Raw genomic sequence first — 15,515 nt, forward strand, 5'->3', positions numbered from 1 at the left:
TCTGCTTGGTCTTCTATCATACTCTCTACTTTGCTTAACTTTGTATTTGAACTCTCCTGCAAATGGTTCCATGCTCTTTTCTTTTGTCAGGGATTGTTCTCCACCATATTATCTGCTTAGCACTGCTTAGCACTTTTGATATTGATTCAGATCTTATTCTGCCTTATACTTGCATCTTTTTTTTGGGAGTCTGTGTCTTGCCTTATCAACTAAACTAAAAAGAATCCGTGGTTGATACTGCATTCTGTAGCCTCCGGAATGTTAAGCAATGACACATTGTATTGTAGTTGCTCAGAGTATTTGGTCAAGTAAATGCTTTGCAAAATTGTTAAGATTAGGGTTTCTAGAGGCAGCATTTGGGAATGCAGCCACATTTAGGCTTCGGGTGTGCTTTAATATTGCAATAAATCAGAATGAAAAAAATCATTCTTAATTCGAATCCTACAATTTCTGTACAGGATGAAACTGTGGGTCTCACTGGATGAATGAGATAAAGCCCAGGAGAATGCCTAGAGAATACCCAGAGGTATTTAGCATCAGAGTCACCATCAGACTCCTGGTCTCCATGCCTCTTTATACTACATCATGATGACTCCTGAGGAGCTAATTCCAATTATTCACCAATGATGGGAAATGGGAGGCAAGTTGCTTTAAAAATGAACAGAATCCTTTGAGTAGATGTGATGATCCAGAAGTTTTGAGAATTGACAACAGATGATACCAAGGAGCTTTATTGGGGTTGCTAGTTATTAGTTGACCTTTGGGTATAAAATGTTCTTATTAAAACAAGTGAGTCCAGCATTCCAGCAAAGAAAAAAGATAAACTACCCAAAAAAACAGATTGACTATATTGTGAAACATAGAATTAGCTGAATATGTGTTGTGTACCTAAGCTTGGGTGGAATCTGCCTTTAAGATTGCTCCCCTGTCTACAGCCATACCACCCTAAATGTGCCTGATCTCATCTGATCTCAGAAGCTAAGCAGGGTCGGGCCCGGTTAAGATTTGGATGGGAGACCGCCTGGGAATACAGGGTGCTGTAGGCTTATTTAAAAAAAAAAAAGAAAAAAAAAAGATTGCTCCCCTTTTCTCTTCAATTGTGCTGTCCCTGCTCTCCCTGGATCATCGCCTGCTTCCTGGCACTGGCATTTCCACTTGATTATCATTGTTAATGTTAAATGCTCATGTTAAAGATTCAAATCTGTTAAGTGTCAACTATGACTGTTTTTACGCAAAGAAAAAAGGATATATTTAAGCATAAAAAATTAACACCTAAGGAAATATAACTCTATATTTCATGCTAGTGTGACTTTGTGTATAGAACTTATATGTTCCAGCAAAAAGGACTATGAAACAAATCCTGTGTTTCCATTAACTCTCTTATATGTTTCTATAGGGAGAAATATCCAATCATTTGGGTTAAGATGACCAAAGGAAAATATGTTGGGCCATCAATGCATACATGTAATACAATATAAGACATAAAGACTGTTATAGCACTTTTCAGATATAAGATCTACCATTCATTAAATGCTTATTATGTGTTGAACCTATGATAAATGCTTTATATATGTCATTTAATCATCACAATAACCTTACATTATCTATATTATGATCCTTACTGAAAAAAGCTTAAGAGAATGGTATTTGAAGTCAGAGACACCTGAGTTAAATTCCCATCTCCTCCATTTACTGGCAGGGAGACCTTAAGCAAACCACTTACCTCTTCTAAACTTCAGTTTTCTCAATTGTAAAAATGAGAATAATAATAACACACACTTCATGGGATTGTTGTAATTATTAAAATAAATAATGCATGTAGAGTGTTTGCCAAACCCCAAGCATGTTGTAGATGTTCAATAACCATTAGCATTTTTCTTTACTATTAATATAGATAAAAACATTGAGCCTTGAAGAAGTTAAATAACTTGCTTTGAGCCACAAAGCAAGTTGGTGGAAGAACTCAAATTTAAAGACAGGTCTCTCCCAAGTTTCAGTGTCTGGGAAAATATTACAAGGGCCCAGGAACTATTGTGGAGTGATTAAGGCAGGGTAACTTAGGATGGAAAAGAAAGAAAATATGTGTATAAGACATAATGAGAAGAAAAAGATCATTGACAAGCTGTAACAGAGGGAGAATGGTCATAAATAACCTCAAAGTTTTGAACCTGAATTAATGGGAAAAAAGGAAGCTTCTGGTGCCTTTGGAGTGGAGCCCAGGAGCCTAAACCTGCTGCTGCTAAAACTGCCAACAAGGTGCTGCCTCCACTATAACCAGAGCTACGCATAAAACTGTCCATTCTGGGACTCTAGAGGCTGAACCTCCCCTGCTGCCACCAGAAACTCTTAGCAACCACGGTGCTGTTGAAATCAGAAGCAAAGAAAAACAAAACAAAACAGTGCTTCATCTTTTGTTGCATTCTTTAGTCTTCCAATAGTTTCTCCAATTATTAGATAGCAACAAGAACCTAGCTGGCCAGGGGCCCTGGGAAATGTAGTCTGTAGGCTTCTAGCCCCAGCAATAAAGAGTAAAATAGAAAAGGTCAGCCCGTGGGGCTGAAGAACAAAACATAAATAACCAGCATAAGAGGAAACATTACAATAATTATAATTTTCAGAAGGTAGAAATGGTTTTAGAGAATATAAGTTGTTTTAGTTTTGTTTAACTTGTATCACAAGGAAAGGTAAATGCTTTTGCTCTCAGAAATGCATTAAAAAGAGGTACATTATTTGTTGTAATAGATCTATAAAAGTTAATTAAATTCCATTACATAATCATGTTTTAACATAAGAGAAAAGTTAATTGAAGTAAAATATAAGAAGTATAACAAGTAGGTGATATGTACATGCCAGCTTCTGTCATATTTCTCCTGTTATCAGGTGCTACTTAAGAGAATTACATCTTCATTCATCTATAGAACCTCTAATAATTGAGAAGGAGTCACTTGAATGATGAAGACCCATAGGTGCATAAACTGTAACTCGGTTTTTTTTCCTTTTAATAAGATACAGACGGTATTTTTAGGGAATAGAACACTGATGCTTTGGCATCAAAAGTTCTCAAGCTACCAGATTTTGCCTAAACTTGGTGGTAAAGCCCTTGACTTTTTTCTTGTACCCAAGAAGAAAATATAGAAGAACTACTGATTACTAACTACTGATTACTTCCTGAATATTTATTTTCCCCTAGATTTAGTCCTTCTCATACGATTTGTTTTCTTCCCCTTTTCTTTGTTCAGTTAAAACAGAAGGCACCTATATCATGAGACCCTTAGACAGTTCTGTAAGCAGATGAGGGATGCTCTTAGGCAATTTTTCACATGCCAATTCTTCCTTTACCTGCAAACATAAAATTCTGCACTATAAAGCTCAGAACCCACAGCTAAAAGGGATATCATTTGAAAAAAAAATTTGCCTCTCAAACATTTAAATTGTTTTACATAGAAGGTAATCTTTTCTGTTTTCATCAATATTATTTCCATCCTTAGATGAAAATTTTAATGATATTCCCTTTTTAATTTCCATTGTCTTCCTCAGTAACTATAGAGCAAATATAGGTAACAGCATATGAACTTCTTAACCTGTAACAATTGTCTAGTTCTTTACCTACTTAAAAATTTAGATCAAAGTCTTTACTTGCTTTGAAGTCTTTCCTTACTATCCTAACTTTTTGTTGTTGTTGTTAAGACAGGGTCTTACTCTATTGCTCAGGCTGGAGTGCATTGGTGTGAGTATAGCTTGAATTCCTGGGCTCACGCTATTCTCCCACCTCAGCCTCCCAAGTAGCTAGGATGACAGGTGCAAGCCACCATGCCTGGATAATTAAATACTCTCTTTTTTTTTTAGAGATGGGGTTCTCACTATGTTGTCCAGGCTGGTCTAGAACTCCTGACCTCAAGCGCTCCACCCACCTTGGCCTTGCGAAGTGCTGGGATTACAGGTGCGAGCCACCGCATCTGGCTCTTACAACCCCAATGTATTGTAATTTCTGTAGTCTTTAAAAAAGTGGCTTTACAAAAACATCCAGGGCTTCGCGTCATATTAGTTAGGATTGGACTGAAGAGGCTTTCCTGTACTCGGCTTTCCAGGGAAGCAGAGGATGATGGTGAGCATGCCCACTAAAATGGCTTTATTAATTTCTTGTCAGCTTTCCATCTACAAAGAAGTTTCCTGTTAAACTCCACTATGGCCTTTGATCCATTGGCTCACATCCTGGGTTTGAGTGTTCAAGACCCTCCATGACTAGCTCTGCAAACCCCAGGCAATGGCCAGACGAGATGAATTGCCTTTACAGTGACTAGGGCCAATCATTATAGTGCTCACCAATCTCTGGGCTTCCCGTCCTCTTCCTGGGCACATTTTCCATTGAACCAAAGTGAAGTCATAGGACTGGTTTTGGTCAGTGGGCATAAACAGATTCCTGGCCTGTAAAATCTCCCTTAAGATTCTCTGCTCTCTTATCTTTCTCTTTTCCTGGGCAGATGCAGAGGATTCAACAGAGGGCTGCAAATCAGAACTGTTTATGAGTTACAGCCCAAATCTCTAAGTGCCCTGGAGCAGAGCTGGCTGAACTACACCAGTAAGAAATGAACAGTGGTTGGATTGAGAAGCTGAGGTATCATCATCATCATTATCATCATCACCTCAGCCAGCCTTTGTTTCCTGGCTAATATATACATCTTGAAGAATATCCATTTACCAGATTGTAAATCTGAGCCTTAAAGAGATTAAGTAGTTTGATCATGGCTCCATGGTTAGCAAGTGGCAACCCAGGTCTGTGTTAATACACTTAATTGAACTCACAGCTTAGGTTGCTAACCACTAATCTGTACTCTGATTGCTATCATGGCTCTGGCAGCAGAATACCTGAAGATGTTTTACATCAATTAAAAAGGGCCACTAGTTGAAGAGCAATGTGAGATGAGATGTACCTGATGGGTATCAGGCAGAGGAGGAGGAAACTGTGTAAGAGACCTCTGACTATTTTCCCAGTCTGCATGTATCATCCTTCAGTTTTAATAACCTCCATTTGAGGGTATCGGTCACATCTTTACAACTTTCACCTGTACTCATCCTAATAAGATCAAGCCCTGCCTCTCATGCCACCATGAAACCCAAAATGAGAGCCCCACTGATATAGGTGAAAAAAAGACCCAGGGCTACTTCCTAAACTGGGTGCACTGGACAGGGTCAAGGAGAGAGATGAAGGAAGCCAGCCTCCCACTTTAAGAATACACAAATTGAGCCTGACTTTTCCACTGGGTAAATTTAGGAGGCACTGTCATTTTTTCTATGAGATGAAAGAAACATAAAGAAGAGGCAATGCACATTTTTTCCTTTGTTCTTTATAGCATATGACTTTAAGCATCTGTTTTAAACTGCTGTATGAGAGCAAGCAAACGGAAATGGGCATTGTTTAGATCATAGCCCATTGGTTTTAGATCTGTCGCTTCTGATGTATCAGGGTTTCAGCTTCTGGTTCTGGATCTCTATTTGCCTTTCCTGCTTTGGTTCACTTGGCTTTAGCCACTGCTTCAGGGAATGATTTGTGTTCCTTAGATTTTCATTTTTCATCCAACTCTCAGTTTTTCTCAACCTCTGATTTGTGGAAAAATATTTCTTCCTCTAGACAGTCTCCATGGTATTCCTCTCACTTCCTTGATCCCTCTCCTGGGAAGAAAATTGCAGTCTTCTTTTCAGGGAATGAGGATTAAAACAATGTTTTGGGAAGGACAGGCAATGAGGAAACAATGGAAGATGGTGTAAGGAATTAGAATCTGTGCTGCATCCTTTTCCAAGTACTACTAAACCTTACAAAACTCTGTGGCCTTAAAACAGGTTCAGATTTAAGTTCTGCCTTATCTGCGAGAATTTATGTAGTTTGTCACAGGCTTAGAGCAAATGGCTACACTCTTCAGATTCCATCAGCAATATGGAACGAGGGCTCAGCCAGAGCCGAGGGCCTTTATCCTTGCACTCTAAGTTGAGCTCACTGTTTACTGATGGTGATATTGGGAACTTGATGGGACACCAGATGTTCCAGCAGCCTTTCCTTAATGCAGAGCTTCTATGATCAGAAAGCTGAGTGGCTATATTTGCATATGAAACTGTTTCCTATGGCAGTGCTGGGAATATTAATCAGGGATATTCCATGGAGCTCTGGAGACTTGAATCCTTAGCAATGATTTAGGAAGACCTGTTGCAAATGACTACAGTTAAATTAGCAAGCTGTGCAGTGATGGCCTTGATGTGGGCTTTAGAAGTGTCTCTCAAGCCAGCTAGATCTTATGGCCCTGAATTGTTCTCAGCTTTCCTGGGATGGATTAAAAGAGAATGAAGGCCCCCTCCCTAAAGGAACTTTCAGTCTAGTTGTGTAAGTAAGACATGCACACAGGAACATTACAAGGTGACATAGAAACAAGGTGAGAGTGTGGGGCAGACCGTTATGTAAGCACGGAAGGGATTGAAGGTGAAACAAAAGTCAATTTGCTGTCTTCCTTTCCACATACTGGAAAATCTCCCAGTAGACTAAAAAAAGTATCAGCATTATTGGACTACACTTTGCCACTTATTCTCAATTTCTGGATGAGTTAGTCTTGATTTTCAAGGCTGATAATAAACCAAATGTGATTGCTTCTAATATAGTAGTCCATTAAGATGCAAAGATGAAAAATGAACTATGTCTTATTTGTTAGGAAATTAGAATGGCACATTCTACCCCTCAGAATGCTCTGTGCTTATTCTACCCCAGAGCTTTAGACAGTTTCTAAGTCTTTAGTGCTTGAAGGCATCTTGGCCACCATTTATTTTATCTTCTTACCTCTATTTACCTACACATATGCTAATATCTACATTCTTGTTAGGGGTCTTCATTTAGGTGGAAGAATCTGAAGTGATTAAAAGAATTATTCCGGCTAAATTTTTATGTTCAACTTGATTGGATTGACAAATACCAGGCAATCTGAAAATATCAGTTGCAACAAATCATCTGGCTATATGCAATTTTGCCATAATTTCAAAATTTGTTTCATTCAGACATGAATGATATAGAAAGACTAAAGGAATACATGGATCACAAGCAAAATGTAGACACAGAAATGAAGTACAGTGCAAAGACACTGCTCATGCTCTGAAACAGACAATGAGAGATTCTTTTGAAGGATTTTAGACAATGTGGGGACAGTTACCAAAGCCACAGGAATGTCAGGTCTAAAGCACTGGCTACAGAATCTAAGTTTAAAGAGATGATGATGGATTACCCAATTCTTTCTTGAGACCTTACTCAGAATCCCATGGTGAATGAAGCCCTGGTCAACACATTTTTCACAAGGTTGCAGTAGTAACTGAGAATGAGCAAAGAGAGGGAATAAAGTTGAAACTAGGACTAAAGAGAATGAACTATGAAGATGGGTTCAGTTCCTTAATCTTTTAAAGACATTTTCCAGGTGGTTCGACTGAGCTGTGTAACATTTCCAAACATGCAGATAAATCTCCTCATCTATCATGATGTCACCAGTGACCCTAAAAATCTGCACTCCATGGTTCATCATGAAAACATTTCATGGATGCTTTATTATTTTCTGTGAGGAGGGGAAACTCAGGTTTTTGGAATTTGGGGCTTGCTCTTTATGGGCTCAGGCCGAAGTGCAAAGCGTGTTTGGTTTCAACCTTCATCTTGAGGATCTTTGAGTATAATAAAACTACAAGGTCCTTTATTAAATTTAAAGTCATGGGTTGCGTGTTGAGCGGCCTGCATTCCATCCCATTGTTTAAATTCATCAAATAGTCACTCTGGAATTATTTCTAACAACTAGGATGACTTCATTTGTGTTTGTTTTCCCTTTCTATTAATCCATGACAAACTGTGAAATTTGCCATATTTACCATAACCGGGCCATGAAATTTGTCATCTCTCTCTGTAATTTACATGGAGCCTTGGCTATAGATATATTTCAGGCAGGATGATTGCTTTCCGTCTGATGCAGAGGACAGAACAAAGGAGTGATATACACAGAATAGAATACAAACAAATTCAGAACAGGCATCAGGAAGGGCTTTTTTTTTTTCCTTTAATACTGTAAAGTCTGCTAAAATGTGCCGACTGTCTCCCTGGGAAAAGGTTGATGGGACAAACTAAGGTAGTATTTTCATGTCCAATAAACAATGAAATGACACTCCAGGGATAGTGGAATACTTAAAAGTGGAGATGTCTTAACAAACTGGAATGAGTTGGAGGGATGTGGTGGGAAATTGTATGAGTAATGTGGTTGGGAGGCATTTGAAAGAGGAATTTCAGAGGCAAGCCATCATAACAATACAAGAACCTTAAAGCTTGTTCACAAGCTATTTTTCATGGGATGCTAAATTTCCCTCTTTCTTTCTATTCTCTCTTCTCAAAAATTGAATATAAATTAAGTTCTTCCATGTCAGATGCATGAAAACTCCTCTGAACAATTTGTGCTGAAAATTAGACTGGACATGTTACAAGAAAGATCTTGTATCTGTTTTTAATGATCTTCTTCTTGGTTGGGAAAAGGAAGGCAAGAACAGAGTTTCACTGTCCATTTGCCTAATTTGCAAACTACAGAATCTTCTTTGAACTGTGGACTCCGACAAGCTGGGTTATTAAAACTGTGGCAATGGCTAAATGAGCAATAGAAAGGAAGGTCACTAAGCCAAGCAGACGTGCTATTTCTCCATGGTGGGTATGGCTTTGTTGTTGTGAGTTTACTCTCAAAGAGGAAGGCTATTTCAACATAATATTGGAAGTTCTGGCCAGGGCAATCAGGCAAGAGAAAGAAATAAAGGGTATTCAAATAGGAAGAAAGGAAGTCAAATTGTCTCTGTTTGCAGATGACATGATTTTATATTTAGAAAAACCACATATGGACACAGGGAGGGGAGCATCACACACTGGGGTCTGTTGTTGGCTGGGGCTATGAGAGGGACAGAGAGGGGGTAAGGAGTTTGGGGAGAGATAACATGGGGAGAAATGCCAGATATAGGTGACGGGGGGATGGAGGCAGCAAACCACATTGACATGTATGTACCTTTGCAACAATCCTGCATGATTTGCACATGTACCCCAGAACCTAAAGTACAATAAAAAATATGTGTATATATATATATATTTGAAAAAAAGAAAAAAGAAAAACCCATCATCTTAGCCCCAAAACTCCTTAAACTGATAAGCAACTTCCACAAAGTCTCAGGACAACAAAATCAATGTGCAAAAATCACAAACGTTCTTTTACACCAACAATAGGCAAGCAGAGAGCCAAATTATGAATGAACTCCCATTTACAATTGCTAAAAAGAAAATCAAATACCTAGGAATACAGCTAATGAGGAATGTGAAGGACCTTTTCAAGGACAACTACAAACCACACTCAGGGAAATAAGGGAGGACACAAATAAATGGAAAAACATTCCATCTTCATGGATAGGAAGAATCAATATGGTGAAAATGGCCATATTGCCCAAAGTAATTTATAGATTTAATGCTATTTCCATCAAACTACCATTGATGTTCTTCACAGAATTAGAAAAAAAAAATTTAAATTTCATATGAAATCAAAGAAGAACCCATATAACCAAGACAATCCTAAGCAAAAAGAACAAAGCTGGAGGCATCATGCTACCTGGCTTCAAACTATACTTCAATGCTATAGTAAGCAAAACTGCCTGGTACTGGTACCAAAACAGACATATAGAACAATGAAGCAGAACAGAGACCTTAGAAATAATACCACACATCTACAACCATCTGATCTTCGACATATCTGACAAAAACAAGCAATGGGGAAAGGATCTCCTATTCAGTAAATGGTGCTGAGAAAACTGGCTAGCCATATGCAGAAAACTGAAACTGGACCCCTTCCTTACATCTTATATAAATATTAACTCAAGATGGATTAAAGACTTAAACATAAAACCCCAAACCATAAAAACCCTAGAGGAAAACCTAGGCAATACCCTTCAGGACATAGGCATGGGCAAAGACTTCATGACAAAAATGCCAAAAGCAGTTTCAACAAAAGCCAAAATTGACAAATGGGATCTAATTAAACTAAAGAGCTCCTGCACAGCAAAAGAAAGTATCATCAGAGTAAACAGGCAACATACAGAATGGGAGAAAATTTTTGCAATCTATCCATCTGACAAAGGTCTAATATCCAGAATATACAAGGAACTTAAACATATTTACAAGAAAGAAACAACCCCATCAAAAGGTGGGCAAAGGATATGAATAGACACTTCTCAAAGGAAGACATTTACATGGCCAACAAACATATGAAAAAAAGCTCAACATCACTGATCGTCAGAGAAATGCAAATTAAAACCATAATGAGATACCATCTCATGCCAGTCAGAATGGTGATTATTAAAAAGTCAGCAACAATAGATGCTGGTAAGGCATGTAGAGATAGGAACACTTTTACACTGTTGGTGGGAATGTCAGTTAGTTCAACTATTGTGGAAGACAGACAGTATGGTGATTCCTCAAGGATCTAGAACCAGAAGTCCCATTTGGCTCAGCAATTCTATTACTGGGTATATACCCAAAGGATTATAAATCATTCTACACTAAAGACACATGTATATGTATGCTTGTTACAGCACTATTTACAATAGCAATGACATGGAATGAACCCATATGCCCATACATGATAGACTGGATAAAGAAAATGTGGTACGTGTACACTATGGAATACTATGCAGCCAGGAAAAGGGGTGAGATCATGTCCTTTGCAGGGATGTGGATGAAGCTGGAAGCCACAATCCTCAGCCAACTAACACAGGAACAGAAAACCAAACATTTCATATTCTTACCTTAGGTGGGAGTTGAACATTGGGAACACATGGACAGAGAGTGGAACAACATATACCAGGGCCTGTGGGGGACGGGGGGTGAAGAGAGGGAACTTAGAGGACAGATCAATGGATGCAGCAAACCACCTTGGCACACATATGCTCATGTAACAAACCTGCACATTCTGCACATGTATCCCATTTTTTAGAAGAAATAAAGAAACAATAAAAACCTGGATGGCTGCTGCAGGCTCCTTACTTGAGGGAGAATGGGAAGCTAACCCCTTTCTGGAGAGGACAGACAGATCTGCGAATTGTTTGATGTGGTTATGTGAAATCTGACTCAGTCTCCAGACACCATCTATGACAATTTCCGCAGGAATCTTGCTATTCGTAATAGATTCCTGGAAGCACACAGTTGCTCATTCATTCATTCAAAGGGCATAAACCGGGCATCCCACAAGTATAGATCTGGTGGAAACTGACCTGGCCTTGCCTTCCAGCAGCTTCCAGTCCAGAGAGGGAAACCAAAAACAAACAAACAAACAAAAAAAACCAGTTATCTTTATTAACTATTTTATCATGTTTCCCTGTAACATTTTAATCTCTTCCAAAGTATGATTTTTGATAGCTTTATCTTATCCTACTAAGTAAATGCATCAGTATTTCCTTTATGTTACCTTATGATTAAACTGTTCTTTTTGGTTGCATCTATTTTTTATGACTATAAATACTGTAATGATTATCTTTGTGTGTATATCTTTGTATGCATTTCTGACTATTTTCTGGGATATATTCCTAAATAACCAATGATTAGGTCAAAGCACATAGCTATTTTATAAGACACATTTTTGCAAAATTGCATTCCAGAATGGTTGTACCAATTTGCATTAATAACAGCTTGTTGATTTCATCCTCCTCAGCATTGAACATCTCTATTTTAAAGAATTCTTTGAAAATTTTATAAACCAAAAACCATATATTGTCTTATATTGCACTTTTGTGATTGTGAGTTTGCAATTACACTTTTGTGAAGCTGAACTTTCATTATTTCCTTTATTGTAAATCATCCTCTATCCATTTATCTTTTATGGTATTGTGGCAGGCAAGAGGAAACAGCTTCTAGACTGTTGACTACAGGAATGGCAGTGACTGAGGCCTTCAACTGCAGCACTTTGAAATCTACCACCCTATTTATGCCTAAGCCACGGCACTGACACACTGCCCCTCACCAAGAACTGAGTGTAGTGAGGATATTAAAGCATTCTTAAGAGACAGAACACTTTTGTCAGTTGACTTTGTCTCAAGGATTTGTCTGTGACTTTTCAACACCTCTTTAGACTATAAGACAGTCTGCACCCTCTACCCCTATCTCCAAAGGCTCTCACAGTCTGTGTGTCTTCCTTTTTACTTCCTTTTATGTGGGCATTTCCCCTAAGGTTATGAGTTGAATTGTGTTCCCTCAAAATGCATATATTGAAATCCTACTCCAGTATGACCTCTTTTCAACTAATTGTGTCTACAACAACCCAATTTTCAAATAAGGACATATTCTGAGGTACTGGGGTAGGATGGGCCCTTAATCTATACAGTCAAGAACAGCGTGTGAAAAGACTGATACTTACAAAGAAGAGACAAAGTGAAGACACAGGAAGAACACCATTCACAAGCCAATGAATTACCACCAGAAGCCAGAGAGAAGGCATGGAACAGATTCTCCCTCATGGCCCCCAGAAGGCACCAACCCAGCTAACACCTTGATTTCCAACTGCTAGCCTCCACATCTGTGAGACCACAAATTTCTGTTGTTTAAGTTACTGAGCTTGTGGTATTTAGTTGTGGGAGCCCTGGGAAACTAATATGCCCAATAAAATTATTCTACTTTTAATTCTGTCTTAATGTCTGCTTCTTTGGCACCTGGACTAAGATAAGCTTTATGTGATTTTTTTGTATGTTGAACACTAAACCTCTGTCATATTCTTGAAAATGTTCTAGTTTATATGCATTTGATTTAGTTTATATTATTTAAAATGACAAGTAACAAATTTTTGTGTGCTTAAATAATCAATATTCTCATGGGATTTTTTACTTTCTTTCTTTTTGTTAAGTCCTTTTTTCACTAGAAGGAAAACAAGTGATCATTCTCCTCTTTCTCCTTCCCCCGCTTTCTGCACATTTTTGCTAGTTTTTAAGGCTTAGGCTTTACATTTAGTTCTTAAGTACACTGGAAACTTAGTTTGTGCATACAGTGAAATATAAAGTCTATGGTATTGTATCCAATCTTTTAACTATTCTTCCGTATGTACTCTTTCACATAAACTTTTGAAACTTTTTTCCATGCTAACAGACAGAAAAAAAAATGCTATTGGGAATTTTATTGGATATACTTTAAACAAGTCAGTTTGTCAGAAATTAATATGATTGCATTTAGTTTTGCCATCTGAGAATATTATGTCTCCAATTATTCAACAATTAGTTTCTATTTCTCAGGAATAATTTGAAGTTTTCTTTATATATGTCTCTTGCATGTCTTGCTAAAATTACTTTAAAGTATTTTATGGATTTAGCTTTTATAAACATCATACTTTTTTGTGATATTTTCTAACTAGTACAAAGAAAAATTATTGATTTCCACATGGTCATATCATAGTCAACCACTTTTACTAAAATTTCTTGTTAATTTCAATTTTAGAGCTTTAGCAAATTTTTTTGAATATTCTCTGTGGTGGTAAATCTCATTGAAACATTGGCTATAAGAGCTGAAAGAATGTAAAGGTCATTCTATCCTCTCATTTTATAGATGATACATCAGGGAGCCTCAGAACCATGCTCAAAACATTATGAAAGGAAGACCCTAGAAAGGCCCTACACCATCTTCCTTAAACCAAAGATCAGACAGCTCAATATATAGAAATGATTTGATATTTGTGAGTAATTATAGCAATAAAATAATAGCAACCATTTTTTCAAGGTATAGACACTCTGTTAGGTGCTTTACATGTTCTATCTCATTTTATTCCTAAAACAATCATTTAAAATGCAGTTGTTCAAGGTCATTGGCAAGATTGCTGGCAAGAAGACAAATGTCTGTTCTTTTCTCACTCCACCAGGTGTGAAGGAGTGAACCTCACTTCTTCAACCAGTCCTCTTTAGGATCAGAAGAGATTCATCAAGTGACTTCTTAGAGTTCTGTGTTGTCCTTGGTTAACATGATCCTTTTTCTATTATTAATGATTGATAAAGTTGATCTAGGCTTTTGTTCAGAGAATAGATTCCTCATCCCCACCACTACACAAAATATAAAATAATTTTTAAAAAATCTAACAACTATTTAAAATGCTCTATTAGCTAGGTATAAATACCTAGTAAAAAAAGATTGGATTGCTAAGTATATTTTAATCCTCAACTATCTACCCTTTTGTAGACTTAAAAAACTTACCAAAATGTTTTCTACCTAGAAAGAGTTAGCATCTAGAGTCACCAAATCCCCATTACGGAAAGGACTTGGATATTATCCCATCCAACGTATTATTTGATGCACATCTCTAAAGAGTGCCTGGCCAGTCTCTCTGGGACAGATTTCTAATTAATAGAAAGTCCATTATTTCTGAAGTCTCCCTCCTGTCTTCCACCCACCTCTACTAAGTTCCTTTTGGATTCACACAGGACATGTTACATTTCTTTAAATATTTGAAGACAACTACCATATGATGCACTCATCTTTCTCAGAGCCATCTCTTTTTTTCTCTAGTCCTCAGTTTCTTCAAGCATTTTTGTCATGTGAGCTCCTTCTCTTTCCTAAATTCCATCCTCTGAACACTGTTCTCTTTGTCAATATCTTCCTTAAAATGAAGGGTGTAGTACCTAACAGATGGGGTTAGGATGTGGTAAACAGTGCACAGGAGAGAGAATGTGTTGTGTTTTTTGATCTGGATGACTAAACTTCTATCAATATACTTAAAGATCTGATTAGCTTTTTAAGCAATTGCACTACATAGTTAACAGTTAATTGCACTACTTAGTTCATAAATGAGTTAAATGAAATAGACTCATTTTCCATGGAACTTTTGATTCTCTACCCTGCTCCCAATTTTGCTCCTTCATCAATCTTTTCCATTTTAGTAAACAGCCCATGATTTATCCAGTTGCTTTGGCTGACATCTGGATATCATCCTTGACTTTTTCCCATTAAGAAATCCATTGTCATGTCCCATCTACTTTTCTTTCCAATGGTATTACCACCTCCACAACTATCACCCCAGTCCAAGTCACTGTCATCTCTCTCCTGGGCAGATGGAATTGCCTTTTCATTTGTCTCAGAATTTCCTCCCTAGAATACTGTTTAGTATATTTTCCAACAGAAGACAGAGCAATTTTCTTAAATTGTAAATCAGACTATGACACTTCCCTACTCAAAACTCTTTAAGATCCTCCAATTCACACTCTGAAAAAATCCAGGCTTCTCTACTGTAGCCCACAAATCTCTCCATGATCTGACCCTTTTCTACCTTTCCCATGTCACTGGGTCTTTTAAAAAAAATAAATTATTGTAAATATCTATGGTATACAACACAATGTATGGGATATGTAAAGATAGCAAAAAGATGACTCAAGTGAAGCCAATTAATATAGCTGTCATCTTTCCTTCTGTTTCCTGAACACATTAACCTTCTCACTTACTTGAGGCTCTTGTACATACTGTC

General features: G+C 37.6%; 1 pseudogene; it reads left to right on the forward strand.

Annotated features, from left to right (window-relative positions):
- Positions 1-927: 927 nt before the first annotated feature.
- Positions 928-1,046, forward strand: LOC116560681 (annotated as a pseudogene).
- Positions 1,047-15,515: the final 14,469 nt, after the last annotated feature.

The sequence above is a fragment of the Sapajus apella genome, unplaced genomic scaffold, assembly GCF_009761245.1.
Source record: "Sapajus apella isolate SASKATOON/1434 unplaced genomic scaffold, GSC_monkey_1.0 scaffold26, whole genome shotgun sequence".
NCBI lineage: Eukaryota > Metazoa > Chordata > Mammalia > Primates > Cebidae > Sapajus > Sapajus apella.